The sequence below is a fragment of the Giraffa tippelskirchi genome, chromosome 11 (genome assembly GCF_054371585.1).
Source record: "Giraffa tippelskirchi isolate mGirTip1 chromosome 11, T2T-mGirTip1v1.2.pri, whole genome shotgun sequence".
NCBI classification, from domain to species: domain Eukaryota; kingdom Metazoa; phylum Chordata; class Mammalia; order Artiodactyla; family Giraffidae; genus Giraffa; species Giraffa tippelskirchi.
In genome coordinates this window covers 41,181,742-41,209,057 of record NC_137285.1, presented here as the reverse complement: position 1 = coordinate 41,209,057, position 27,316 = coordinate 41,181,742, and the positions used below count along the sequence as shown (strand labels likewise).

The 27,316-nt window shown below is 39.2% G+C and overlaps 1 protein-coding gene across 5 annotated transcripts in view; it reads right to left on the bottom strand.

Annotated features, from left to right (window-relative positions):
* C11H4orf33 (chromosome 11 C4orf33 homolog) overlaps positions 1-27,316 on the bottom strand; it is an 855,122-nt gene that overhangs the window by 687,581 nt on the left and 140,225 nt on the right. The window lies entirely within an intron of this gene.

Below are 27,316 nucleotides of genomic sequence, written 5' to 3'. Positions count from 1 at the left end.
TCTAAGGCTAATAATCACAGAGGAACAGATGGGGCTGATGGTTCAAAGTTTCCTGTACACGGTGTAGAACACTGGCCATCTGAGCTCTTTTTCTCAACCAGTCCTGCAAGAAGGTCTGACATTTACTCTCCTCCAGTAAAGAATCACAGAAATTAATCAAGCACTACTACTCCTAGCCAAGGGGATCACTGGTTTTATCTTCCACTCAAGATTTGGATTAAAGCTTTCTCTGTAGTCTTTGTGAGTCTTCAGAGTTCCCACCTTCTTTAAACATTTGTGCCTATATGTAATAATTTCCCAAGTTTCCTATAGTTTTCTAGCAAATAGGAGAGATAACAAGAGGTTTTCACCTCAGCAAGGAGGCTAAAATACATCAATATAGTTAAATTACTAATAATCTTCAAGAATATGTACATTACAAATATATTTCTTAAACACAATGCTAATTCAATTTCCTTAAATGCTTGACAAGACCTATTTTCTGCAAGACTTCTTGCTAACAGGCCCTTAGTCACATTAAGTGCTCACAAAGTGCATGGAAGTTGTATTTTATAGTACAGCCCTAATTGAGCTGTCTATGTTAAAGAAGCTGAATGTTAAGGAAATGTTTATTATACAAGCACCCTTAATCTGAAGCTGGAAGAAAACATTCCTGTAGCTTCGGGTGTAATTTATCCCTGCAAAAGGCAAGAAAAGAGGCCTTTTATCACCCTCTCATTTCAATGAATTATGTTTATGGAGTCCTTCTACTGCTATGAATCTGGTTTCACTCCAACGTGAAGAGGAGTTAAGTCCCAAATCCCTCTCAATTGAATCTCATTATGCTCCTTGTCCCTTTTTTCCCATCAAGACATATGCTTTCACTATCCATACAGTGCAGTCACAGTCATTTACACCTGCTCTTACTTATAGCAGTCATTTATTTATAGCAGGGCAAACAAAGTGTAAATCTAGGTATCTAGAGACATTTATTATTTCAAATATTTGTTTCAGTTAACTTGCCATTGGAAAATTAGTTATTTTATCTTTTTAATCTTTTTGTTTTTTTCCCTTGTTGGGAGAAGTGGAAGAAGTTTTCATTTTGCTGAACTGACAATTTCCTCTTCTTTGATACTTTTGAACTCCAATATCAAGGTAACGACAGCAGCCAATTAAATTAAGTATGTCTAGATTAAGCAAATAAAGCAGAATTTAAAATTTTTCTTTTTATTTTGCTCTACACTGAAACGTCAAAGAGTAAGTTCATCAATAAGATAGTATTGATTAAATCAAGCTATTCATCTGCATCTTCTTAACAAAGGAGATATTCTGTATGTATAGATTATAGCATTGTTTGATCATCTTTAAATTCATTTTAAAATATAGTGAACAGAAGCTTTCAATTTTTCCCAGCATCAGAGTCTTTTCCAATGAGTCAGCTCTTTGCATCAGGGAAAGATAGAAGGTAAGAGGAGAAGCGGGCAGCAGAGGATGAGATGGTTAGATACCATCACCATCTCAATGGACATAAATCTGAGCAAACTCCAGGAGATACTGGAGGACAGGTGAGCCTGGCGGACTGCAGTTCATGGGGGTGGCAATGAATCGGACACAACTCAGTGACTAAACAAGAGCAACAAACAGAAGTTTACAGAGCTTAATTTTAAACACTTTATGTGATTATTACCTAAAAAATAAATTTCCAAGAACAACAATTAAATTGAATTGAGAAAATGAAGTGAAAGTGTTAGTCGCTCAGTTGTGTCCAACTCTTTGTGACCCCATGGGCTGTAGCCCACCAGGCTCCTCTGTCCATGGAATTCTCCAGGCAAGAATACTGGAGTGGGTTGCCATGCCCCACTCTAGGGGATCTTTCCAACCCAGCGATCAAACCCAGTCTCCCACATTACAGGCAGATTTTTTACCATCTGAGCCACCAGGGAAGCCCAAATTTCAATTAACAAAACTAATAAGATATAGCGATGAAGAAATCATTCTTCCCAACATGAAAAATATCTAGCTTTCATGTGGTTATAATAGTGCTGAGTAATTCATTCATTCATTCAACAAACATTTATTGTCATCTGACTATGCTTCACATAGTCTTCTGAGTATTAGTTATATCACAGTAAACCACTCCACCCTAAGATATCCCCCTGTTCACTGAGCTTCTTACATTTCAGCCAAACATTCATCAAGACAAGGGATACAAAATAAGAAAAGAATTATGTAACTACCTAGAAATGGTCAATTTTTTTAATGTATAAATTTTAGTAAGGTAGAATACAAATATTCCAAATGGAATTTTGCCAGGGTACCAAAGTAAAAAATCTCCTTATCCTGTGACATAATTGACTCTTTTCAAGTCATATTTTCCTCAAATCCCTGGAAGAGGGCCCATTGTTTCTCTAGAGACTTAAAAAGTCATCTTGATTCCAGGGACTAAAATTAGACTACATTAGAACATGAACAGGATTGCATTTATCTTCATGAAAAGATTATTCAAGCATAGTAGAAGAAAATGCAGTTCAATAGTGAGCTATCACACGATTATAAGTTGAGATTCAAAGCCAACTCTCCAAAGCTCTTCCCATAACATGTCACTATGGCAGGAAGTGGCTAACCAGCAGAATGTGATGGAAACTCAAACAAACTACTGCCACAGAAATTTCTCAAAACACATCAAAATTAAGCAACCATTAAGGAAAGTGACCAATCATCAAACAACTGATGTTTCCTACCAAATTTCAAATTTATAAAGCTCTAAAGAAGTAATAAGCACACTCTTGAAGTTTAAACCAGAAAATATATTTTTTCTGAAACAACAAAAAAATGGTTTGTTGCACACCGTTTTTGAATGCTGGATAGACAGTGCTAGTGAGTGGGGAGAGGATTATTAGAGCTCCTGACTGCTCTCCATATAGTATATGCTAAACTTCCTCACCTTCACTCATAGTTCTACAAAATTTCTATAACTACATATATTCAAATCCTACCCTTCTGTACCACTGTCAGCAAAGAGGCAATCTTTTTCTATCCCTCCAGTTTGTTCTTCTTGGTTATGGTTTCGTGGGAAGATTGATTTTTCCCTGTGGTAGCAGGAGTGCTGCCTGTAGCAACTGAGGCTAAATGTATCCTTGTTCTCATCAGGAGCAGAAAGAGAGTCACTTCTTCCCCAAAGTCCCAAAACTCTTTACACCTCTTAATGGTCCAGATTATCATAGGCCTATTCATTTCTGAATGAATCCCTGACAACGAGCATGCGGTCACCATAGTCGGTTTACACAAATCATCTGAAGTGGAGTGGATACTAGAGAACTAGCCACAGTGTCCACTACAGCAACTCCCAAAGCCCAAGCCAATGAACTCTTTTGCAAAGCTTGCCTCGTCCTCTTTCTCTCCTCTTTCTACTCAGGCTAGAAGTAACTTTTCACTACCCACATCTCTGATAATGTGTCTTTTGTACTATTTTAAGGTGCTTCTCAGTCTTTTGCTTTATTATGGTTATTGAGTAGTAATCCAAATGTGTCCTGGGATCCTTAGGGCAGCCTCTATTTATACTCCGTGTTGACTTGAGACCAGATTCAGTACTCTTCACCTACCTGCCCTAACAATTCCCCCAAAATATCCAACTCCAAAAGCACTGGCAGTGAGTAATCCATATAATTTGTTTATGGATCCACAAAAACAAAAGGAACATGGTTCACTTCATATGTTTCAGGCCACACAGCAGGCCTTACTGGATCTGGCCTAATGCCTGCCAAATATGGCATCCATGAACTCTGTAAGGTAGCTGCTTAGAACTGTCTCCAAGACCCTTATGCTCCTGATTCTATGTGACAAATTCCTGTCCAGCCTTTTAAAGCAGGAGACAGATTCAACAAGGAGTCTGCCTGGACATGATGGTCCTCATAGTACTCTTTGTTGCTGTCTTTCCCCAGATGTTTTCCATGGGGGAAATAGAGTGGACTGTTTCCTCACTCTGTAAGTCATAGTGTATTAGTTTCTTGCTTATCTCTGCCTGGCTCCCCTGCTTCAGTCCTAAATAACAATAAATATAACAATAAGAATAAATAAAATGCTTATCTTGATGTTCTTTGATGATAGCCTAACAAAATATTCCATTAGACTTCTCTGTTTCTTGTAAAAGTCTTCTAGTTATGCCCACCACTTTATCTCCAGCCATAATGGTGGGTGGAGAGCAGAGGTAATAATTTTTTTCGGTGAATTTGTATATTCCTTCTCTTTCTATAAGAGTATAAGATCTTTAAGGGAAGACTCAATTTTATTAATTTATTTTTTATTGAAGGATAATTGCTTTACAGAACTTCGTTGTTTGCTGTCAAACCTCAACATGAATCAGCCATAGGTATGCAAATATCCCCTCCCTTTTGAACCTCTTACAGATCTTGTACACCACACCCCATTCTCTTAATTAATGTTAGATAAAGAGAAGGAAATTATATACGTACAAAAGTTACTAAAAGAATCTTAAGTTTTATTGTACTTCTCCCTACTTGTTCTAGAGTACTGAACCATTATAGCTGCCAGACAGAACTCCTCCAATCTGGGTCCAGGATCAGATGAGCTGGAATGTAACTGGTTTTTATTGATTTGAAAGACCAGAACCCCTTCAGGTAACTCCTCTACTTTATATATCCTTTACCAACATCATTGATCTTTTTGGAAGGAGATCTAATATAAAAACTTAGGTTCTCTGAGAAGGTATTGATAAGGTCACTGTTTACTTCATTATAGGAAAGTTTTACTTTTAAAGCCTAAAATACCACAAGAATGAGTTGTTCTATAGAGCATGAGTAGCAAAATCTCACAGCTAAAAGTCACTGTAAGGCTTCTTGCTTGCCTCTGTCTGGTCCTTATCCTAGGCCTTAAATAACAATAAAAATAACAATAGTAATGATAATAACAACAACAATAAGAGTATCTTACCATTTATTGAGTGTCTACTATGTGCCAGTCACTGTTCTAAGTGTGTTTCTTACTTTACTGAATGTAATTGCAATGCTACCAAATTTCAGTTCATATGAGATAGGTACGGCTAATCTCATATATGTTAGGAAATTGAAGCACAGAGAAAATACTTGTCCAAGACACTAAACAGAACAAGACTGAAATCTGGCTCTGAATAACTTTCTTTGCTCTATTCTGCAAAGAAGCGTAACCAGTGGGCTCCAGTCTGGGTGTCTGAACACAGGTTGCTGTCTCCTTCCTGGTGAGAAGTCAGCTTGGAACAAAGCTTGCCCCCTGGGAGGCAGTCACTCTATTTCATTATGTGTGGTGTTTAACTAGACCTACCCGACTTGATTTCTGCCCTGGTTTTATCTAGTTTTCCTCTAGGATCAATAATAGAATGCATTGAATCAGTACTATAAACTTGATCCCCTTAGCAGACCCCACTCCTCTAGCCCCCCAGACTAGACTGCTTTCCATATCACCTCAGTCTCAGACTTGTCTCTGAATTACATTGAATGACCCTGAAGATCTCAGGGGCTGAAAAACTCACTTCTGGAGTGTGCTAATATCCTAAAACAAGCCTAAGGGACAGAGGGCATAGGACTCCTGGAGCTGTCAGAGATATTCTACCTTTTAATGGCTTTAAAAACATAAGCCTTAAAGGAAATCAGAGTGAGGGAAGTTAAGTTATGAGGAAACCCATAAAAACCATTATACTCATAACAACAAAAAACCAACATGCAAACAAATACAATACCACTGGCATTTTACACATCTAAAATTAGCAATAATGGGTATAATACAATCACTATTCATTTATAACATCTTATTCATAGTAATATGTTTTGATTTTTAACTTTTCCCTCCTCCACAGCTTTTTATGTTATTACGTAGTACATTTTGAATGGACCACTTAACAAGAGGAAAAGACATATGCTATGCAAAAACAAAAACTTTATTTTTAGATTTAGTTCATTTCCTTAAAAAATAAACCATCATGGAGACAGCAAATGTAATAATAAAAGGTAGCATTTACTAACTGCTCAGTACATGTAGGACACTTTTATTGTTGCTGTTGTCAAATTGGAGATAAGGAAATTAAGGTCAGTAATATCCTAACAAAGAATATGTGGCATGTAGAAAGCAAGAGACATAATTAGCTAGAGTGTGTGGAGATCTTGAAATTCCATCTTATCTAGGAATTTTATCATGTAACCAAAGTTACATGATAAAAACCCTAGAGCCTTTTAGGATTTGTGAGTTCAAAAAGGTATGAAAGAAGAACTGAAAAGAGACAGGATGTATAAGTAGAACTTGAGGTTGCATCTCAGGTTTCTGAAAAATGCAGAGGGACACTGACTTTTCTTTTCTGGGCAGAACACACACAGCACTGACCGAGGCATGAGTCAGATAGATTCAAAAAGAACTGTTTTGATTTGGTACCAACATGACTTGTCCAGGAACTTGGAATACTGTCTAAAGAAATCACACATCCTGAGTTTCAGGAGAAATTAGGATGAAATTTATTTTAAAAGGACAATACTCCCAGGACTTAGTGGAAATAAACAAAGGAAACTACAAAAATCATACTGATGTTTGTCAAGTCTACATCTAGCTAAATAAACTGCTTGAAATCATACCAGTGAATTGTCAAACTTGTCCCTGACTTGCAGTTGTTGTTGTTGTTCGGTTGCTAAGTTGTACCCAACTGCAACTTCAAGGACTGCAGCATACCAGGCTTCCCTGTCCTTCACTATCAAATTCATATCCATTGAGTCAGTGATGCTATTTAACCATCTCATCCTCTGACACTCTCTTCTTTTTCCTTCAGTCTTTCACAGCATCAGGGTCTCTTCCAATGAGTCGGCTCCTCTCATCAGGTGGCCAAAGTACTGGAGCTTCAGCATAAGTCCTTCCAATGAATATTCAGGGATGATTTCCTTTAGGATGGACTGATTTGATCTTCTTGCAGTCTAAGGGGAAAGCATCGATTCTTCAGCACTCAGTCTTCTTTATGGTCCAACTCTCACATCCATACATGACTACTGGAAAAACCATAGCTTTGACTATACAGACCTCTGTCAGCAAAGTGATATCTCTGTATTTTTTTAAATACGTTATTTAGATGAGGCATAGCTTTTCTTCCAAGGAGCAAGGGTCTTGTAATTTCATGGCTGCAGTCACCACCCATAGTGATTTTCAAGTCAAAGTAAATGAAATCTGTCACTGCTTCCACTTTTTCACCTTCTGTTTGCCATGAAGTGATGGAACCAAATGCCATGATCCTAGTTTTCTTAATGTTGAGTTTTAAGTCAGCTTTTTCACTCTTCTCTTTCACCCTCATGAAGAAACTCTTTAGTTCCTCTTCACCTTCTGCCATTAGGCTGGTATCATCTGCATATCCAGTACTCTTGCCTGGAAAATCCTATGGACAGAGGAGCCTGGTAGGCTGCAATCCATGGGTTCGCTAAGGGTCAGACATGACTGAGCGACTTCACTTTCACTTTTCACTTTCATGCATTGGAGAAGGAAATGGCAACCCACTCCAGTGTTCTTGCCTGGAGAATCCCAGGGATGGGGGAGCCTGGTGGGCTGGCATCTGTGGGGTCGCACAGAGTCAGACACGACTGAAGTGACTTAGCAGCAGCAGCATCTGCATATCTGAGGTTATTGATATTTCTCTGTACAATCTTGATTCCAGCCTGTGATTCATCCACTCCGGCATTTTGCATGATGTCCTCTGCAAATAAGTTAAATAAGCAGAGTGACAATACACAACCTTGATGTACTTTGTTCCTAATTTTGAACCAGTAAGTCATTTCATGTCCAGTTCTAATTCTTGCTTCTTAATTAGCATACAAGTTTCTCAGGAGACAGGTAAGGTAGTCAGATATTCCTGTCTCTTTAGGAATTTTCCACAGTTCGCTGTGATCCACACAGTCAAAGGCTTTAGCATAGTCAACGTAGCAAAAGTAGATGTTTTTCTGGAACTCCTTTGCTTTCTACATGATCCAACGAATGTTAGCAATTTGATCTCTGGTTCCTCATGCTAAGTCGCTCAGTCATGTCCACCTCTTTGCAGTCCCATGGACTGTAGCCCTCAGGCTCCTCTGCTCACGGGATTCTCCAGACAAGAATACTGGAGTGGGCTGCCATGCCCTCCTCCAGTCTGGTTCCTCTGCCTTTTCTAAATCCAGCTTCTACATCCAGAAATTCTTGGTTCACATACTGCTGACACCTAGCTTGAAGGATTTTGAGCATAACCTTACTAGAATGTGAAATGAGTGCAGCTGTACAGTAGTTTGAGCATTCTTTTGCATTGCCCTTTTTTGGCATGAAAACTAGCCTTTTCCAGTCCTGTGGCCACTGCTGAGTCTCCCAATTTTGCTGACTTATTGAGGGCAGCATCATCTTCTAGGATTTGAAATAGCTCAGCTTAAATTTCATCACCTCCACTAGCTTTGTTAGTGTTAGCCTTCCTAAAGCCCACATGACTTCACCTTCCAGGATGCCTGGCTCTAGATGAATGACCACACCATCATGGTTATCCGGGTCATTAAGACCTTTTCAGTATAATTCTGTGTATTCTTGCCACCTCTTATGCTTCCATTAGGTCCTTACTGTTTCTGTCCTTTATCATGTCCATATTTCCATGAAATGTTCCCTTTATATCTCTGATTTTCTTGAAGAGATCTCTAGCCTTACCCATTCTACTGTTTTCCTCTGTTTGCACTGTTCATTTAAGAAGGCCTTCTTATCTCTCCTTGCTATTCTATGGAACCCTGCATTCAATTGGGTATATCTTTCCCTTTCTCTCTCGCTTTACATTTCTCTTCTTTTCTCAGCTATTTGTAAAGCCTCTTCAGACAACCACTTTGCTTTCTTGCATTTCTTTTTCTTTAGGATGGTTTTGGTCACTGCTTCTGATACAATGCTACAAACCTCCATCCAGAGTTTTTAGGCACTCTGTCTACCAGATCTAATTCCTTGAATTTATTTGTCACCTCCACTGTATAATCATAAGGGATTTGATTTAGGTCATACTTGAATCATCTAGTGGTTTTCCCTACTTTCTTCAATTTAATCCTGAATTTTGCAATAAGGAGCTCATGATCTGAGGTGCAGTCAGCCCCAGGTCTTGTTTTTGCTGACTGCATAGAGCTTCTCCATCTTAGGCTGCAAAGAACATAATCAATATAATTTCAGTATTGACCACCTGGTGATACGTCCATGTATAGAGTTGTCTCTTGTGTTGGAAAGAAGTGTTTGCCAGGACCAGCGTGTTTGCTTTGCCCGGCTTCATTTTGTACTCAAAGGCCAAACTTGTCTGTTATTCCAGGTGTCTCTTGACCTCTTACTTTTGCATTTCAATCCCCTATGATGAAAGGACATCTTTTTCTGGTGTTTGTTCTAGAAGGTGTTGTAGATCTTCATAGAACCAGTCAACTTCAACTTCTTCAGCATCAGTGGTTGGGGCATAAACTTGTATTATTGTTGTTGTTTAGTTGCTAAGGTGTGTCTGACTCTTTTGCAACCCCATCAACTGTAGCCCACCAGGCTCCTCTGTCCATGGGATTTCTCAGGCAAGAATAGTGGAGTGGGTTGTAATTTCCTTTTCCAAGGGATCTTCCCAGCCCAGGGACTGAACCCATATCTCCTGCTTGGCAGGTGGACTATTTACCACTGAGCCCCCTGGGAAGTCCCAGACTTGGATTACTTGATGTTGAATGGTTTGCCTTAAACAAACTGAGATCATTTTGTCATTTTTGAGATTGCACCCAAGTACTGCATTGCAGACTCTTTTGTTGACTATGAGGGCTACTCCATTACTTCTTAGGGATTCTTACCCACAGTAGTAGATATAATGGTCATCCGAATTAAATTAAATTTTCCTATTCCCGTGTGACTTGACCCCATCCCAAAATGTCCTAGTGCCTTTTTGAGGTTGGGAAGGTTGTATTTATGTTATATATTTTCTCCTCCATGGTAGGTAAAAGCAAAAAAAAAAAAAAAAAGAAGAAGAAAGAAATCTTGAATCCTTGGGATAAATGCTGTCAGTCCAACTCTTTGTGACACTATGGACTGTAACCCACCAGGCTCCTCTGTCCAGGAAAGAATACTGGAGTGGGTTGCCATGTTCTCCTCCAGGGAATCTTCCCAACCCAGGGATCAAACCCATGGGCTGGCAGTCAGGGTCTTTACCACTAGCGCCAGCTGGGAAGCCCTAAAAACACTGGAATGGTGATTATTACAGAAGTGCAGTTAGTGTGGAGAAACTGAATGTGGAGAGCCAGTTATTCAGCCCAGTTGAGAAGTCGTGAGCTAACTGTTGAGTTAGAGGCAGGTAGGCAGGAGTCCAGCAGGACTGCATCAAAGGGCAGACAAGAGGAGTGAGTTAGGAATCTGGCAAGTCTGGGGAAGGCAGATTCTCACACCTCCAAGAGATGAGGCAAACATGGTCAGAAATCAAGTAGGCAGACCAAAAGCAGAAGGCATAACCATCACAGAGCAAAGGAGAACAGGTGGCGAGAGCCCTCAACAGACAGGCTAGAGCCAGGAGTTCCACAGAGATTGAAGGGACAGGACAAAGCAGGTGAGAAACAGATTTCCAAGCATGCTGAAATGTATGACATATGTGTGCCTGTTTCTGCACAAAAGTAGCAGAAACTGAATACTGATTCTAACAATATAACCCATCTAATGCTGAATGCTGAAGTTTTCTCTTTTTGAATAATTGAATATACTGTCTAGTAAATGCAAACATTACACTTGACTGTCCATTTTCTTCTTTCTTAAATGACCAATGATACAAAACGTTTAGTTTGAGAAAGTTTTCTGTTGTTTCCTAAGGGATCACTGATATTTCTCAAAACTAAATTTTCACAGTCAGATGTCAATAACAGTGGTCATGATCGAACACTCCTGAGATTCTAAATTTTTTCCACTATACTGTCTTTCATCACATTTAAACATAATTCTCAAATGTATAGTATCTATACCCACTCACTTAATTGGGGAAGAAAATGGCTGAATAGAAATTAATATAATCATGGTTTTCATGGACAAGTTAGAATAAAATATGATCCTCCTGAAGACACAAAACAAAAAGGAGATGTCTGAGCTTTGGATTTATTTAAATGTTTTATATGTCTGCAAAACACAGGGAAAAGGTTCTTAAACCAGAAATATTCTTAAACTAGAAATCAAAGATGTGGGGTCTACTCTTTGCTGTGCTCCTAAATTACTGTTTACTAATCTCTTGATCACAGTTTCTTTCTTTTAAAATAAAAGAATATCCCTTCTAAGAGTCTTCTAAGCATTGTAGAGGCTAATAATTAGAATGTGTTAACCAGAAATGCTATAGAATATCTTTCTCTGAAAATCTTTAAATATAAATCAGAAAATTCTAGATGGAATAAAGACTTAAATGTTAAATCATAAAAATATGGAAGGTTTAGAAGAAATTCATAGTCATATTTTACACTAATTTTATAGTGAGAAAATATTTTCTAAACATGACACAAAACCCTAAGGAAACAAATAATAAATTTTATAAGAAAATTATAAACTTTGATACAACAAAGACACAATATGACATAAAGTTAAAAATAAGCTAATAAAAATGCAACATAGATCAAAAGCGAAAGGTTGATTTCCCTGTTACATAATCATCTTACAAATCAATAAGAAAAATGATGTAAACACTACAACTGAAAAATGGCAAAAAAAAAAAAAAAAGCTAGAAATCCTTACATCACTAAATATATGAAAAGATGTTCAGCTTCACTAATAGTTAGAAACATTTAAGTTAAAAAATAGAGGTATAATTTTTCACCTCTCAAATTGGCAATTTTTAAAAATAGCATCACCAGTATTTGTTGAGAACATGAAGAAACAAGTACTCTCATACACTTCTGGTTACAGTATAAATCAGCGTAACTTTTTCAAGAGTGACCTGGCAATAGGTATTACAATTTTAAATGTGTACACCTTTCTCACCTAAGTTTCCTTAGCAGAATTTATCTTACAGAAATACTTGAACAAGTTTTTAAAAATGAACACTGTAGCATTTTTGAGAAGGGTGAAAAAGAAAACATTCAAACGTCTACCAGTAAGAAGCAGGTTACATAAATCACATTTCTTTCGTTCAATGGAAAACCATGCATGGGGGAAAAAAAGGACATTTCTGTATTTCTCATAGCTTTTTAACTTGTTCATTTTGATTTCACAATATTCCACTGATTGATTTACCCCCTTTTTTGGTTTGGCCGTGCCTTGCAGCTTGTAGGATCTCAGTTCCCCAACCATGGATTGAACCCAGGCCACCAGAGTGAAAGCACCAACTCCTAACCATTTAGCCACCTGGGAATTCCCCTTATCCATTTATTTATTCAACAAATATTTTTGTGTGCCCATTGCATCGCTGCAATGCCCCATTAGAAAATTGTGTAAATGGTGTCTCAAGCTCCCTTCTAGATCTTTTAGTCAGTTTCCCTTCTTAAATACAGCAAAGACTGTGTTTGTTAGTATTTAAGACAACCTGAGAAGTTGATACATCTGATATAACAGCAGAAATAATTTTCATTCTAAAAACCCACAGACGGAAGCAAGAAAGGGAGAACAGTTAAAGGGTGGCTGTGACAGGTTGGTTACAGAGTTGGTTGGGAATGCCAGAGAATTGTTTCTCACTGCCATCATGCTTCTTACAGTACTCGTGTTGCATTTTTTTTTGCTGGGCATGAAGGGACTTGAAAGAGCAAAGTCACTGCCTCATCATGTTTATTTGCTCTTTAAAATCTCAGCTCTTTCTCTCATGATATAACTTAAGAGGAAAAGATAAAAGGGAGATTTTCTGCAACATCATGAATTAACATTCATAACAGAGGAATTTGACACGGCTGAAAATCAACCAGATGCGCTGGTTCTGCTCAAAATGTTGTCAACACATTGAAATCTTTTGTTAATGGTTGGAAGGAAGCCTCTGCTCTGATGCCTACAAAATCTGCTCACATTCCTGGCTGCCCAGCCCTTTCCCAGGGTTTCCAGGCCTCCTCTTGATACACCTGCTGCTGCTAAGTCGCTTCAGTCACGTCCGACTCTGTGCGACCCCATAGACGGCCGCCCACCAGGCTCCCCCGTCCCTGGGATTCTCCAGGCAAGAACACTGGAGTGGTTGCCATTTCCTTCTCCAATGCATGAAAGTGAAAAGTAAAAGTGAAGTCACTCAGTCGTGTCTGACTCTTCTCACCCCCATGGACTGAAGCCTGCTAGGCTCCTCCGTCCATGGGATTTTCCAGGCAAGAATACTGGCGTGGGGTGCCATTGCCTTCTCCGCTTGATATACCTAGTAAGAGCCTAATGCCTGTCCCAACAGAAATATCCAGGATCTTGCTCCAGGGCATGGCTAGTGTCCAGTCTGAAGGATCAGAGTTGCGCCTTACCAATTGTTGAACATTTTGAATGTCACCTTGGAGGAATCATATACATTTCCACTTTTTCCTTTCAACAAATTGGGTAGCTCTTGCCTTTGAGGGTATAATTAGGGAATTGGTGTGGTCATGAACATACTGTTATATTTACAATGGATAACCAACCAGGACCTACTGTACAGCATATGGAACTCTGCTCAATGTTATATGGCAGCCTGGATGGGAGAGGAGTTTGGGGGAGGATGGATATATGAATAAGAAGAGCTGAGTCCCTTTGCTCTCCACCTGAAACTATCACAACATTGCCAATCGGCTATACTTCAGTATAAAATAAAAAGTTGAAAAAAGTTTGGTAGCTCTTCCTTTGAGGGAACTCAGAAACCTCCTGAGTGGTCACCATCCTTACCATCTTCACCACTCAGCTGCCTCACTTTGGTGTTTGCAAATCCCCAGTACCCTCCGTCATGAACATTCTCACATGTCCCTATTTCCATTGCTCAGTCAGGCCCACTCCACACCTGTCATCCACAGCTACACATGCAAGGCAATGATCACTAACTCCCCACAGGTTTGGATGACGCTTTGGATCTCCCCTACTTTATGCTATTTAGGGCAAAGTTCTGGATTTCATTATCTGTCGTGTAAAAGTAATGTTCATTTTTGTTATCTTACTTAATACTTTACATCAACCTTTCTGTTCTAGTCCTATCCTTCTCAATTTTCAGTGTAATTTCAGACATTTTTCTCCCTATATTCACTTTCTTACCTATTAGGACTCCCTTTACCTCTCTGATCTGTTCTCTCATTAAAATTCAGAATTCACATCAGGCTTCTGCTTTGATTGACTGAGTGATTCTTCTCTGTGCGCATGTTTGGCAGGCATTTAATAGTAATTAAAGATTTCTCTGATCTGCTCATAGGGCTCTTGGATAATCAACAAGAAGTCACTTTGATTGATAGTCACTATCACAAAAATAGGAAGGCAGGACCTCTGAACAAATTTCCATGAAGAAATATTCAGTAGATGAAATGTTCCAAATGAATGTCCAGACATATTTAACCTCAAAGCAGGGTTTTCTTTAAAGGACAACATGAGCTTTTATTGTCTGGCAACCAAATGAAAGTGAAGCCAGGAATAGGAATTCTGAGAGTCCCTGAGGCCTGAAAAGACCCCTGAGATTCCCTTTCTCCTCCTCATTAGCTGGAACTCTTTGATGGTGTGAAGGATCAACTAGAAATCTATAGCAATAAAGCTGGTGGTGAGGCCATCCTGGCAGGTGAGAAATTAAGACAGGAAGTGAATCCTGCGGGCTTTAAAATAATGAGGAGAAATGGCAAAACCAACGGCAGTGGGTAAAGGGCATGAACAACTAAAGAGTCTCCATGGGTCATCATTGGAAAACATATTATTTCAGTATATATTCTCTTGATTTAGTGCCTGCTGCCTGAAGTCTGTGGTACCACTAAAGCTAATAAATCATCGGTCTGGATGACAGCCTGAGCACCTGTGTTTTATCATACAGCAGGAAACCTTGTAAATTACCAAGAGAAGCAACTAGTGACCATGCAGCAAAGCTAGAATCAGTCAAAGCCTCAGTCCATTAAGCCCATTTCGTTTTATTTGCAGGTGCATTAAAAGAAATAGGGAGCACTGCAAAAAAGATGAGGCCTAGCCTTTTGATTAGTGTTTAATGAGAATGACACAGGGCCGCCAGAGCAGACTCCTAATGGCCTACAGATGGAATATGTCCACAGTGGGACCCCACCTGCTTCTATCTGCCCATTGGCTGTGCTGCAATTTAGCTTATAAAAGCAATAGGGCAACTTCAAGGGAGTGAGTTTGTGGCAGGCACAGAAACCTTGCTTTGTGCTTTTGTGCCTTTGAGCTTTGTTTCACAGAGAAAGTTAGCTGATGAATTCACTTGATGTGTCACACTTTTCAAAACTTTTGATTCTATTACTTCCTCTCAAACAAATTGGCCAGGGAAAAGAAAATGTGTCAAAGTCAGATATACTTGCCTTAGCAAATTCATCAAAGTGAGTAAGCTCACTCTCTTTACCCTTAACATTTTATTCACATTGCTTCTGTCTTGTTATGATAACCTCTGTATTCTTGAGCACTTACCAGAGGTAGAAGTAAAAAGGAAGCTTGAGACTAAAGATGTTTGCACCACTCATTTAATGGCACTATCAGCCATAAGACACACATCCACTGGAGACAACCACCAAGAGGGCTTTTGTCCAAGCACTTCTTGATTTCAAGTGTTCTGTCATTAAAAGAAAATCTAGTGCTCCTAACTTAGGTCAAGGTGACATTTAACTATGTGGGGCCAAGTTTTTGATTACCTACAGGTCATTAGTCTGGGTTGAATATATGCAGTGCTATTCTGAGATGACATTTCTTTACACAGAAGGACTCATAATGCACCTGCTGGGCTTCCAGAATCAAGACCACAAGCCCAAACTTCAACATACCAACTTCTGGAAGAAAGGAGAAAGGAAGTTGTGATTATCTCTAATCATCTGTACTTATAATAACCAGATGGCCATAATTCAGCAAAAAAAAAAAAAAACAACTCCCTCTCTTCTCTGTCATTCTTTGAGAAACTGTGAGCGAGATAGAGACATAAGGTAAGCATTAGTTCTTCCCTTCAAGTACGCACTCTCTGCTGAATATGGGGAGTCCTTTCTGCACCTACACCCATAGAACGATCCCCACTTTGTGCCTCTCTGTGAGCGACTGTTCAGTCAGTTCTCAATTATTCAGGGAGAAGGCTGCCATATTCTGAGTAATTTTCATTCTGTGTATCCCTCATACTCTATCATCGTCTCTTCATATGCTGTCTGCTATTTCTGGTCGTGCCATTGCTGGGGTGACAGAAAGAAGCATCACCCTTCAGCAACCCCCTCCCCGCCAGCCGTGCCAATGGCACTTCAAGCAGGGCTGCTAGAGTAAGTACTCCATCAACTTCCACCTCTCCAAGCTGTCAGCCCAAGATGATGTATCTACAAAGGGATTTCAGAGCTTTATAAGCAAATAATGCCTCCTCCAAAGCACATATTAACTGAGCAAACAATACGCCTTAATTCAGCGTGTGCATTTGCATATTTACACAGAAGCCCCTGCTGCTTATTTGCCTAAGATAATGAAAGAGCATCCAAGGGACCTTATCCACTGGAGCCTAAGCACACATGCAGAAATCATGATGGGTTGATTTAAAGTTTTAATTTCCTTCTTCTGTGGGGGAGACTCATCATTTGGATTAATTTAGATAACCCATACTATCTGGTAAAAGAGCAACTAGCCTAGGAGAGAAATTCTTTTCAATCTTTTTCTTTGCAGTGCTGCTGATTTATTTCAGGATGTTCTGCCAAGTTTACTTCAGTCTGAAATGAGGTAATGTAGAAAGACAGGGAGGCCTGATGGTAGGAAAACTGTGAAGTTCAACGAAATTTTGTAGTAACATGAAATCCTAACGCTGGAAATCAGAATCATAAAATATCTTCAGTCACAGCTATCCATGGAATAAGTGGTTACTTGCAAGCTCCCTAGGTAACTATTGGGTTGGCCCAGAAAGTTCATTCAGGTTTTTCCACATGATGTTATGGAAAAACACAAATGAATTTCTTGGCCAACTCAATAGTTAAAGAACAAAGTCAACAGAATTAATCTTTCTAGACTTTCACAATCTTAAGGAATTTTCTTTCTTTAAAACATTCCTGAAGATGATTTCTGGAGTATGTCCTAATCAGGTATGCCTCTAAAAACCCTTTTTTAGATTATTAAGCAATAGAAACAATCATTTGTTCAACATTTCTTTTTCTCAGGTAAACTGAATTCAATTTATCATAAAATCATTAATTGAGTTGAATGAAGAAAGGTATCAAGGTTAAAGAGGAAGACATAAAAATGTTTTCTATTTGCACACTAAATGATAATGAATGCAGCAAATCATAAGGAATCTACAGAACAGCTACTTCTAGAACTAGTAAGTAAGGAAGCTTGGCAAAGTAAGAATATGAGATCAAGATATTAAAACTATATTTCTATATACTAGTAACAAACACGGAGACGGCAATGGCACCCCACTCCGGTACTCTTGCCTGGAAAATCCCATGGATGGAGGGGTCTGGTGGGCTGCAGTCCATGGGGTTGCTAAGAGTTGGACACGACTGAGCGACTTCACTTTCACCTTTCACTCTTATGCATTGGAGAAGGAAATGGCAACCCACTCCAGTGTTCTTGCCTGGAGAATCCCGGGGACAGGGGAGCCTGGTGGGCTGCCGACTATGGGGTCGCACAGAGTCGGACGTGACTGAAGCGACTTAGCAGCAGCAGTAACAAACAATTGGAAAAAGTAATTCAAAAATCATTTGAATACCATTTACAATAGTATAAAAAAATCAAGACAGTGTAGTATTGAAGTGACAATGGACAAATAGATAAATGGTACAGAATGAAGTATTCAAAAATAGAGCAACACACATGGTGAACATGTTTTAGACGAAAATACAAAGCAAGTCAATGGAGAAAGAAAAACTCTTTTCAACACATAGCACCAGAATAACTATAAATATATGGAAAAAAATTGACCTCTTCTTCACACCATGCACAAAGAGATGGATATAGGCCTGAACTTAAAACTAAAATTCTAAATACTTTAGAAGAACAACTAAAAGAATATTTATATGATTTGGTATAGAAAAATTTTTCAGGGAACACAAAAAGTGCTAACTAACCATGAAATACTAACTTCATCAAAATTTAAAACTTATTCAAAGACACCATTAAGAAAATGAAAAAAGAAGCTACAGATTGCAAGACAATATTTGCAATACTCTTATCTCACAAAGGACTTGTATCTCAAAAATATTTGTAAAATTTCACTTTAAAAATATCTAGAACTCACACTTCACAAAGCAGATATAAAGAATGGCCAATAAGCACATAAACGAATGCCCAACATCATTAGTCATCAGGGACTGCAAATTAAGACCAGAATGAGGTGTTGCTTCATACTCTCTGTGGGTGTGCGTGCGTGTGTGCTAAATTACATCAGTCATGTCTGACTCTTTGTGACTCTTTGGACTAACCCACCAGGTCCTCTGTCCATGGGATTCTCCAGGAAAGAATACTGAAGTGGGTTGCCATGCCCTCCTCCAGGGGAGCTTCCCAACCCAGGGATCGAACTCATGTTTCCTGTGGCTCCTGCATTGCAGGTGGATTCTTTACTGGTGAGCTACTGGGGAAGCCCTCAGAGATGAATAGGCCCAGGCTAATTTAGACCAATAAGAGGGTAAAGTGTGTTGGGACTTTGGAGAAGAAGCAACTCTCTTTCTCCTCTTGGATGAGAACAAGGACACATTTAGCCTCAGTTACTACTGGCAGGACTCCTGCTACCACAAGAAAAATTAGTCTTCCAACAAAGCCAAAACCAAGGAGAGCAGACTGGAGGGACAGAAAAAGACTGCCTCCCTACTGACAATGACACAGAAGGGTAGGATGTATGGAGTTATAGAAATTTTGTAGAACTATTAGCAAAGTTAAGAAGGTTTAGCATAGACTCTATGGAGAGCAGCCAGGAGCTCTAATAATCCTCTCCCCACTCACCAGCACTGTCTATCCAGCAATTGAAAATGGTGTACAATAAGCCACTTTTTTGTTGTTTCAAGAAATAATCTTTTGAAAAGTGCGATAGAGACGGTTCCCTTGGAAGTCTGGAAATGTGTCCCCTTTGCAGTAATATACTACAGTCAACTGTCCCAGGCACCGTTAGACAGGTGCTTTAACCAGGTAAGCCTCACCACTGGTTCATACTCGCTACAGCAGCTAAAATTAAACAACTCATAGATTGGTAGCAGGAGTGTAAAATGGTACAATCACATTGGAAAACTATATGCCAATGTCTTCAGTTAAACACGTACCATACCCTATGATCTATTTCATGCTTAGATATTTACAAGAGAAATGAAAACAAAGATTTGTGTAGAACTGTTCTTAACAACTTTATTAATAACAACCAAAAAGTGAAAACAGCCTACATACTATCAACAGGAAAATAGATAAACAAAAGATTATATACATATATATATATATATATAAAACGTAATTCTAATCAATATTTTTTAAATGAACTACTGATAAAGAATATGCCTGCCAATGCAGGAGATTCAGGAAATGCAGTCCCCTGGATTGGGAAGATCCCCTGGAGTAGGAAATGGCAACCCACTCCAGTATTCTTGCCTGAGAAATCCCATGGAGAGAGGAGCCTGGTGGGCTATAGTCCATTGGGTCACAAACAGTCAGACATGACTGAGCAACTAAGCACACACACAATGGTACCTGCTACAACATAAATAAACCACAAAAACATCATGCTTAGTCAAAAAAGACTCTTAATCCATCACATGAATGAAGTTCAAAAACAGACAAAACTGATCTATGATCTTAGAAATCAGAGCAGTGGTTACCTGTCACGGGGTAGAGACTGACTGGAAGGGGGCTCAGTAGAACTTTCTGGAACTGTGGAAATGTTCTACATCTTGTTTGGGTTGTTAGTCACATGGGCAAATCCTGGTCACATCTGTCTAAACTCATTGCCTTATACCTTAAAGATTTGTGCATTTTGCTGTATGTAAATTTTACCTCAATAAAAAGGAAGAAAGAAAAGTAGTCAGATGGAAAATACAGAGGTTCAGTTTTATCTTGCCCATGCCCCAAAACATAATGTGTCATCTATAATCTAATTGCAAACTAATAATATACTAAAATATTCATCAAATAACTTCTATATACTGGGAATGTTTCTGGATGGGCACATTTTTTTTAAATTTTATTTCTTTTTAATTGGAGGATAATTGCTTTACAATATTGTGTTGGTTTCTGCCTTGTTCTTGCTGTTGTTCAGTAGCTCAGTCGTGTCCAACTCTTTGTGATCCCATGGACTGCAGCACGCCAGTCTTCCCTGTCTTTCACCATTTCCCAGTGCTTGCTCCATCTTACGTTCATTGAGTCAGTGATGCCATCCAACCATCTCATCTTCTCTCATCCCCTTCTCCTCCTGCCTTCAATCTTTCCCAGCATCAGAGTTTTTTCCAATGAGTCAGCTCTTCACATCAGGTGGCCAAAGTATTAGAGCTTCAGCTTCAATATCAGTCCTTCCAATGAATATTCAGGACTGATTTTCTTTAGGATTGACTGATTTGATCATCTTGCAGTCCAGAGGACACTCAAGAGTCTTCTCCAACACCACAGTTAAAAAGCATCAATTCTTCAGCACTCAGCCTTCTTTATGGTCCAACTCTCACATCCATACATGACTACTGGAAAAACCATAGCTTTGACTAGACAGGCCTTTGTTGGCAAAGTAATGTCTCTGCTTTTTAATATGCTGTCTAGGCTGGTCATAACTATTCTTCCAAGGAGCAAGCATCTTTTAATTTCATGGCTGCAGTCACCATCTGCAGTGATTTTGGAGCCCCCAAAAATAAAGTCTCTCACTCTTTCCATTGTTTCCCCATCTGTTTGCCATGAAGTGATGGGACCAGATGCCATGATCTTGGTTTTTTGAATGTTGAATTTTAAGCCAGCTTTTTCAGTCTTCTCTTTCACTTTCCTCAAGAGGCTCTTTAGTTCCTCTTTGCTTTCTGCCATAATGGTAGTTTCTGCCTTATATCAACTTAAATCAGCCATAGGTATACTTATGTCTCCTCCCTCTTGAATCTCCCACCCCATCCCACCCCTCTATGTTGTCACAGAACACCAGGTTGAGCTCCCTGAGTCATACAGCAAATTCCCACTGGCTATCCATTTTATTAATACATTTAGTAATATATATGTCTCAATGCTACTCTCTCAATTCATTCCACCCAATCCTTCCCTTGCTGTGTCCACAAGTCTATTCTCTATGTCTGTGTCTCTACTGCTACTGTACAAATAGGTTCATCAGTACCATCTTTCTGGGCTTTCCAGGTGATGCAAGTGGTAAAGAACCCACCTGCCAATGCAGGAAACATAAGAGACACAGATTCGATCCCTGAGAAGATACCCTGGAGGAGGAAACAGCGACCCACTCCAGTATTCTTGCCTAGAGAATCCCATGGACAGAGGAGTGTGGAAGGCTACAGTCTGTAGGGTCACAAAGAGTCGGACGTGACTTAGCATGCAGAGTACCATTTTTCTAGATTCCATATACATGCGTTAATATATGATATTTGTTTTTCTCTTTCTGACTTACTTTACTCTGTATAACAGGCTCTAGGTTCATCCATGAGAGGGCAATGACATCCCACTCCAGTACTCTTGCCTGGAAAATCCCATGGACGGAGGAGCCTGGTAGGCTGTAGTCCATGGGGTAGCGAAGAGTCAGACATGACTGAGCAACTTCACTTTCACTTTTCCCTTTCATGCACTGGAGAAGGAAATGGCAACCCACTCCAGTATTCTTGCCTGGAGAATCCCAGGGACAGCAGAGCCTGGTGGGCTGTCGTCTATGGGGTCCCACAGAGTCGGACATGAGTGAAGCGACTTAGCAGCAGCAGTAGCAGCAGGTTCATCCACAGTTGGGCACATTTAATGGATTTTTTTTTCCATTTTATCCTCATGGCAACCATATGAAAGCATATTTTTTATCATTACCTCCACATTACAGATGAGAAAATTGAGGCTCCGAGATTAAGTAATTTATCCTGGATCACAGAGCTAACAGGTAAAGACATATTTGCACCTCACTATCTAACTACAGAAACTAAGCTCTTATATATAAGATCTGCAGATCATTTGAAAAGCACTCGTTTAGGGCTTTAAAATGGGTTCAATACCAACACTTCAATCAATCAGAAATCTTGATTACAAAAAGATATACAGTATCCAAGAGGTGAAAGGTTTAAGAAAAAAAGAATGCATAAGTTTAGTGAATTCAGCGAAACACTAATCATGATGATAAAGATTGCTGAGATTTGTTGAGCACTAACTATATGTCCGGAGAAGGTGATGGCACCCCACTCCAGTACTCTTGCCTGGAAAATCCCGTGGACGGAGGAGCCTGGTAGGCTGCAGTCCATGGGGTCGCTAAAGAGTCGGACACGACTGAGCGACTTCACTTTCACTTTTCACATTCATGCATTGGAGAAGGAAATGGCAACCCACTCCAGTGTTCTTGCCTGGAGAATCCCAGGGATGGGGGAGCCTGGTGGGCTGCCATCTATGGGGTCACACAGAGTCGGACACGACTGAAGCGACTTAGCAGCAGCAGCAGAAGCAGCAGCAGCAACTATATGTCAGATATCACCTAAGCACTTAAATTTTAACTCACTGAATCCTCAAAATGACTCTATGAAGTAGGCATTAATCATTATCCTTGCTTTTACAGATGAGGAAAGTGAAAAGGGAGATTTTCAGTCATTCAGTCAAGTAAGTAGCAGAGATCCTCAAGATAGTGAGGAAGAACAGACAAAATAAAGCGAAGGAATCAGCAGGATGTTTACATTCCTGAAAACTCAAAAGTGAGATGTTATCACTCAAGAACACAGGTGAAAACTAGCCATATTAAGAATGTATGATGAGAAAATCTACAGACAGAGTGAGTAGAGAGTAATCAGGGATGGAGCAATACATGTTCCAGCTATATTCGCCTTCAGGGAAGACTTTACACAGGGATTTGTGCATCAGCTAAAGGATGTTCCCACAAGAGGCTGGGCTCAGTTACACATTATGATTAAATTATCTCTGCCTGCAAGAATTTCTGAGGTATCATCAAGCCACTGTAGCTCAAACAGTCATGGTCTTAGGTTTTAATGTAAAACAGCTAGGTGTTCATGAATTCACACAACTTTACTTGTTCCTGCTACATGAAGTGAAACCCCAGTCGAGGGAACAGTAAAACACGTTCTCCCCATGTGGAGGCTGGCAGTTTGGGTTTGTGGCTGCCAGGACTCTCTCCCTGGCCTTGCAGCCACCAAGGCAACTTGAGACCACTCAGTGGGGTGAGGCTGGTGGTAGTCAGGGAAACAAATATGAAAATAAGGATGTCTTTTATTGTAAGACTATAAAATCATCCCAACTTCAAAATTTTGAGTCAAAAGAGCAAATGCTATGAAAATCTTCCTTAGTGGAATGCAAAACAAGTCAGCCTCCCCATGCAGCTCAGCTCTGCCTCCTGCCTTGACATGTGTCAGGAAGCATGACAGCAGAAGGAGCCAAGCCCAAGTTACTCCTAATAGCTGAGCAAGAAGGCAGATGAACTTCAAGTTTTTTTCCTTACCACTTAACTCTAGGCTGCAGGCTGAGAATGAGGTATCAGCTCAATAGGCAGAGAAAGTAATGCAGCCTTACCCGACTTTCCTACTCCAAGAACGCTGGGTGAACATAAGGACTTGTTTCTGATATACTAGTAGAGAAATGAAGGATGGCAAAGTCAAATCTAGAGGTAAATAGTTAAGATTTTAATAGGTTAACTGTAAGCATACAGTCTAGGAAAAAGAGTGAAAAAACATCTAATGGCAAGTATTCTCTTTTTTGGGAAATTTGAGAAACTGTAACCAATTTGGGAAGGAAACTAAAGAAAAAATGGTTTCTAACATACTAGTTTTCATTTCTCTGTGCTTCTAGAATATATAGAAATTCATGTCTTGAAAAACCACTCCATAATGACAATGATGAGGTCAATATAGTACATTTTGATTTGATTATTGTGAGGATGAAACAATACCATCTCAATTATCTTTTAATCACTAGAAATACCTGATGTAACCAGGTACATCTTTAATATAAAACATATGAGTGTTTTCTCTGTATAATGCCAGTACATACATATAATGTGACACTGGGGGTGGCATGGCAATTAGGGTATAATTGCTGTAATTACTGATGGAATTACTCATATTCCTCTATGCTACTTTTTCTAATTATCTTGGTTTAATGAAAATGTGTATTTTTGCAATGAAGAGGATGTGGCCATCATTTGGCTGCCTGCCTGGGATGATGTACAGTGGCTCTCCCTTGAATGAACATACAGCAGAGAGGTCACCACTTGTTTGCAGGAAGAAGAGGTTTCTGGAACACAACAGGCAATTTAAATGCATGTCATGAACATCCTGCAAAAACTCACAGATGGGTTTCATTGGAAGAAATATAACAGTAGGGGGGACATTATCCTAGAAGGAGCCCAATAGCTTTACAGTCTTCAGACTTTAATGAGAATGACTTGTAAAAACAGTACAAAGGTGTCATACTGTTTGTCCATTCTTATTCTAGTCTCTGACTCAAAATGGGTTCAAAACAGCTCCATTTATCTTGGTTTTGTTATACTATTCATCACAAGAACGATGCCTAAAAGATTGGTGTTTTAAACATTCTGAAAATGACAAGACTTGAAAGAAGCTTATTGTCACTCTTTTTACTTCATGTATTTTAAATACCTTGGAAACTTCATTGGTAGGCTATGCTGCCTATTTATTCATTTATTAGCCACCTAAACAGAGGTTAAGTAGCTACCCATTGAACACAGAATATATGATCGTTCAAAACATATCTAATATATCCAGTTTTTTCTTAGGAGTAAAAGGTACCTTGTAATTTCAGGTAATTATTGGTATCACAGTTTTTTGGTATCACTAATCAGAAGAGCTGTAGTATATACTTTATTAAATCTATGCAAACTTTATGACAGGAAAATACAAATAAAATTGGGGAAATTGTCTTGATTCAATCACTTGACAGTTTTGAAGATCTGCTGTCTGGGCCTGTATTAGCTTCCTATGGCTTACAAATTACTACAATATTAGTATCTTGAAACAATACGAAGATTTTACTGCCATGGAAATCAGAAGTCTAGGGTCAATAGAACTACATGCCTACTGAAGTTCTAGTGAAGAATTTGCTTCCATGCTTTTTCTAGCTTGACTCATGGCCATGTCACTCCAGCCTCTGCATCTCTTCCAACCATCTGGCCCCATGCTTACAAGGACCCTTGTGATTACATTGTGCACATCCAGATAATCCGGGATAATCTCTTTGTCTCAAGGTCATTGACTTCGTCACATCTGCAAATTCTCTTTGCCATATAAGGTAACATAGTTACAAGGTTCTAGGGATTAGTATGAGGACATTTTGGGGGACCCCTTATTCTGCCTACCATAAGGCTTCTTTTTCTATCTTGAAATGGAGGCAGAGGATTACTTTTTTAAAATGTCAATAGTTTCTGAAGAGAAGTCAATCACTATTAACTCAATTTTTATAGAGCCAAAAAATGTCAGAAATTGCATGTATAAGATTTCTATTACAGAGCCAGTTTTTACTTCTTTCAGTTTTTCCTACTGCCTAGTCAATGGTTCCAACATGAATATCAGCACCAAGAAAACATGCAGCCAGATGTGTGTTCCTAAATGAAGTGAAGTGAAAGTCGCTCAGTCGTGTCTGATTCTTTGCCACCCATGGACTACATAGTACATGGAATTCTCCAGGCCAGAATACTGGAGTGGGTAGCCGTTCCCTTCTCCAGGGGTTCCTAAACGAAATAAACTAAAATCCATTTGTTATCTTCTACCTGCCTCCATATACTGACATAACCATTACGTTCTTTTCCCTGAGCATCCAAGCTTTTGACTTGCCTAGCGCACATCTTCTGAAGTCCCTTATCCCTTTCTATGAGATCCTTTTCATTCTTTGTAGATGCCCCTCCAGGAAAGGTTGGAGTCCATGGCAATTCCAAACTTCCTCCTTCCTCATTGAATGCAGATTGGATAATAAACTGAGCAAAGTTAAGCCAGAAATAAATGTTCTTATCCATTTCTGTATCTCAGTATACATTTTGTTTCCCCAAAAGGTATTCATATAAGTGTCAGAAATGAAATAAGGATATAAGTTCCACAACAGAAAAAAATTCCTGAGTAGGAAGATAAACAATAATCCTGGATAAATATTCCTAGAGAGGTCCACACCAATCCAATACCAGTCCCCCAACGACTGGTCACATCTACTCAATGAATATGTAGAAATTAAATATGTCAGCATAGATGACAGAGTAACTAACAGATAATGAGTAATCAACAGGGTCATCACCTAACTGCATATCAGCTGGGATGAATTTATATAAACACAACATAATACAATACTGTGTGCTGTAGGTCAAACTGACAGGATCAGTGACAAATGATCTTGATTTTTACATATTTTAAATACCTTGGAAACTTAAATTGGCAGGCAATCCTATTTATTTATTTTATCAATCTGCTGGTAAAATTAAATAAAAATTTAAGGAACATTCATTATAATCCAAACACTGTTTCAGTAAGTATGAATGTTGTACACATCCCTAAGATACAGTTCTATAAATTTGTAAATTCAGAAAGCATTTATTTATTTATCCAAGCACTGGATTAGGTATATAAAGATAATAACCCCTGACTCCACAGAGGGCTAACATTCTGGTGAGGAACATAGACAATGCATATGATAGAAAAATAAGAGATATATTAGGTAGTGTTATGTTCTAAGGGGAAAAATAAAGCAGACAAGGGGATGTGAACTCTTGAGAGTGGGAGGAGGTTATATTTTGGACAGGGTAGTCAAAGAAGGAGTCACTGAAATGGCGACCTTTAGGGAAGATGGAAAATATGTGAGATCAATTAGCCATGCAGGTATCTGGAAAAGGGGCATTCCACACAAAGGGGATAGAAATTTCGAAGATCCTGGACTGATGACAGAAGCAAGAAGGTCAGTGGTGGGAGCTGAGAGAGAAAGATGGAAGCGACAGTAATCAAATCAGAGGTAAAATGAGGAGCGGATGCCATGGAGTGTGTAGGTCATGATTATGACTTATTCTGAATGAAATGCAAAGGCACTCAAGTATTCTGAACTTCAATGGGATGACATAATCTGACCCATGCTCAACAGGGTCAGTCTGGCCTCAACATTGAAACTAAACTAAAGGAGG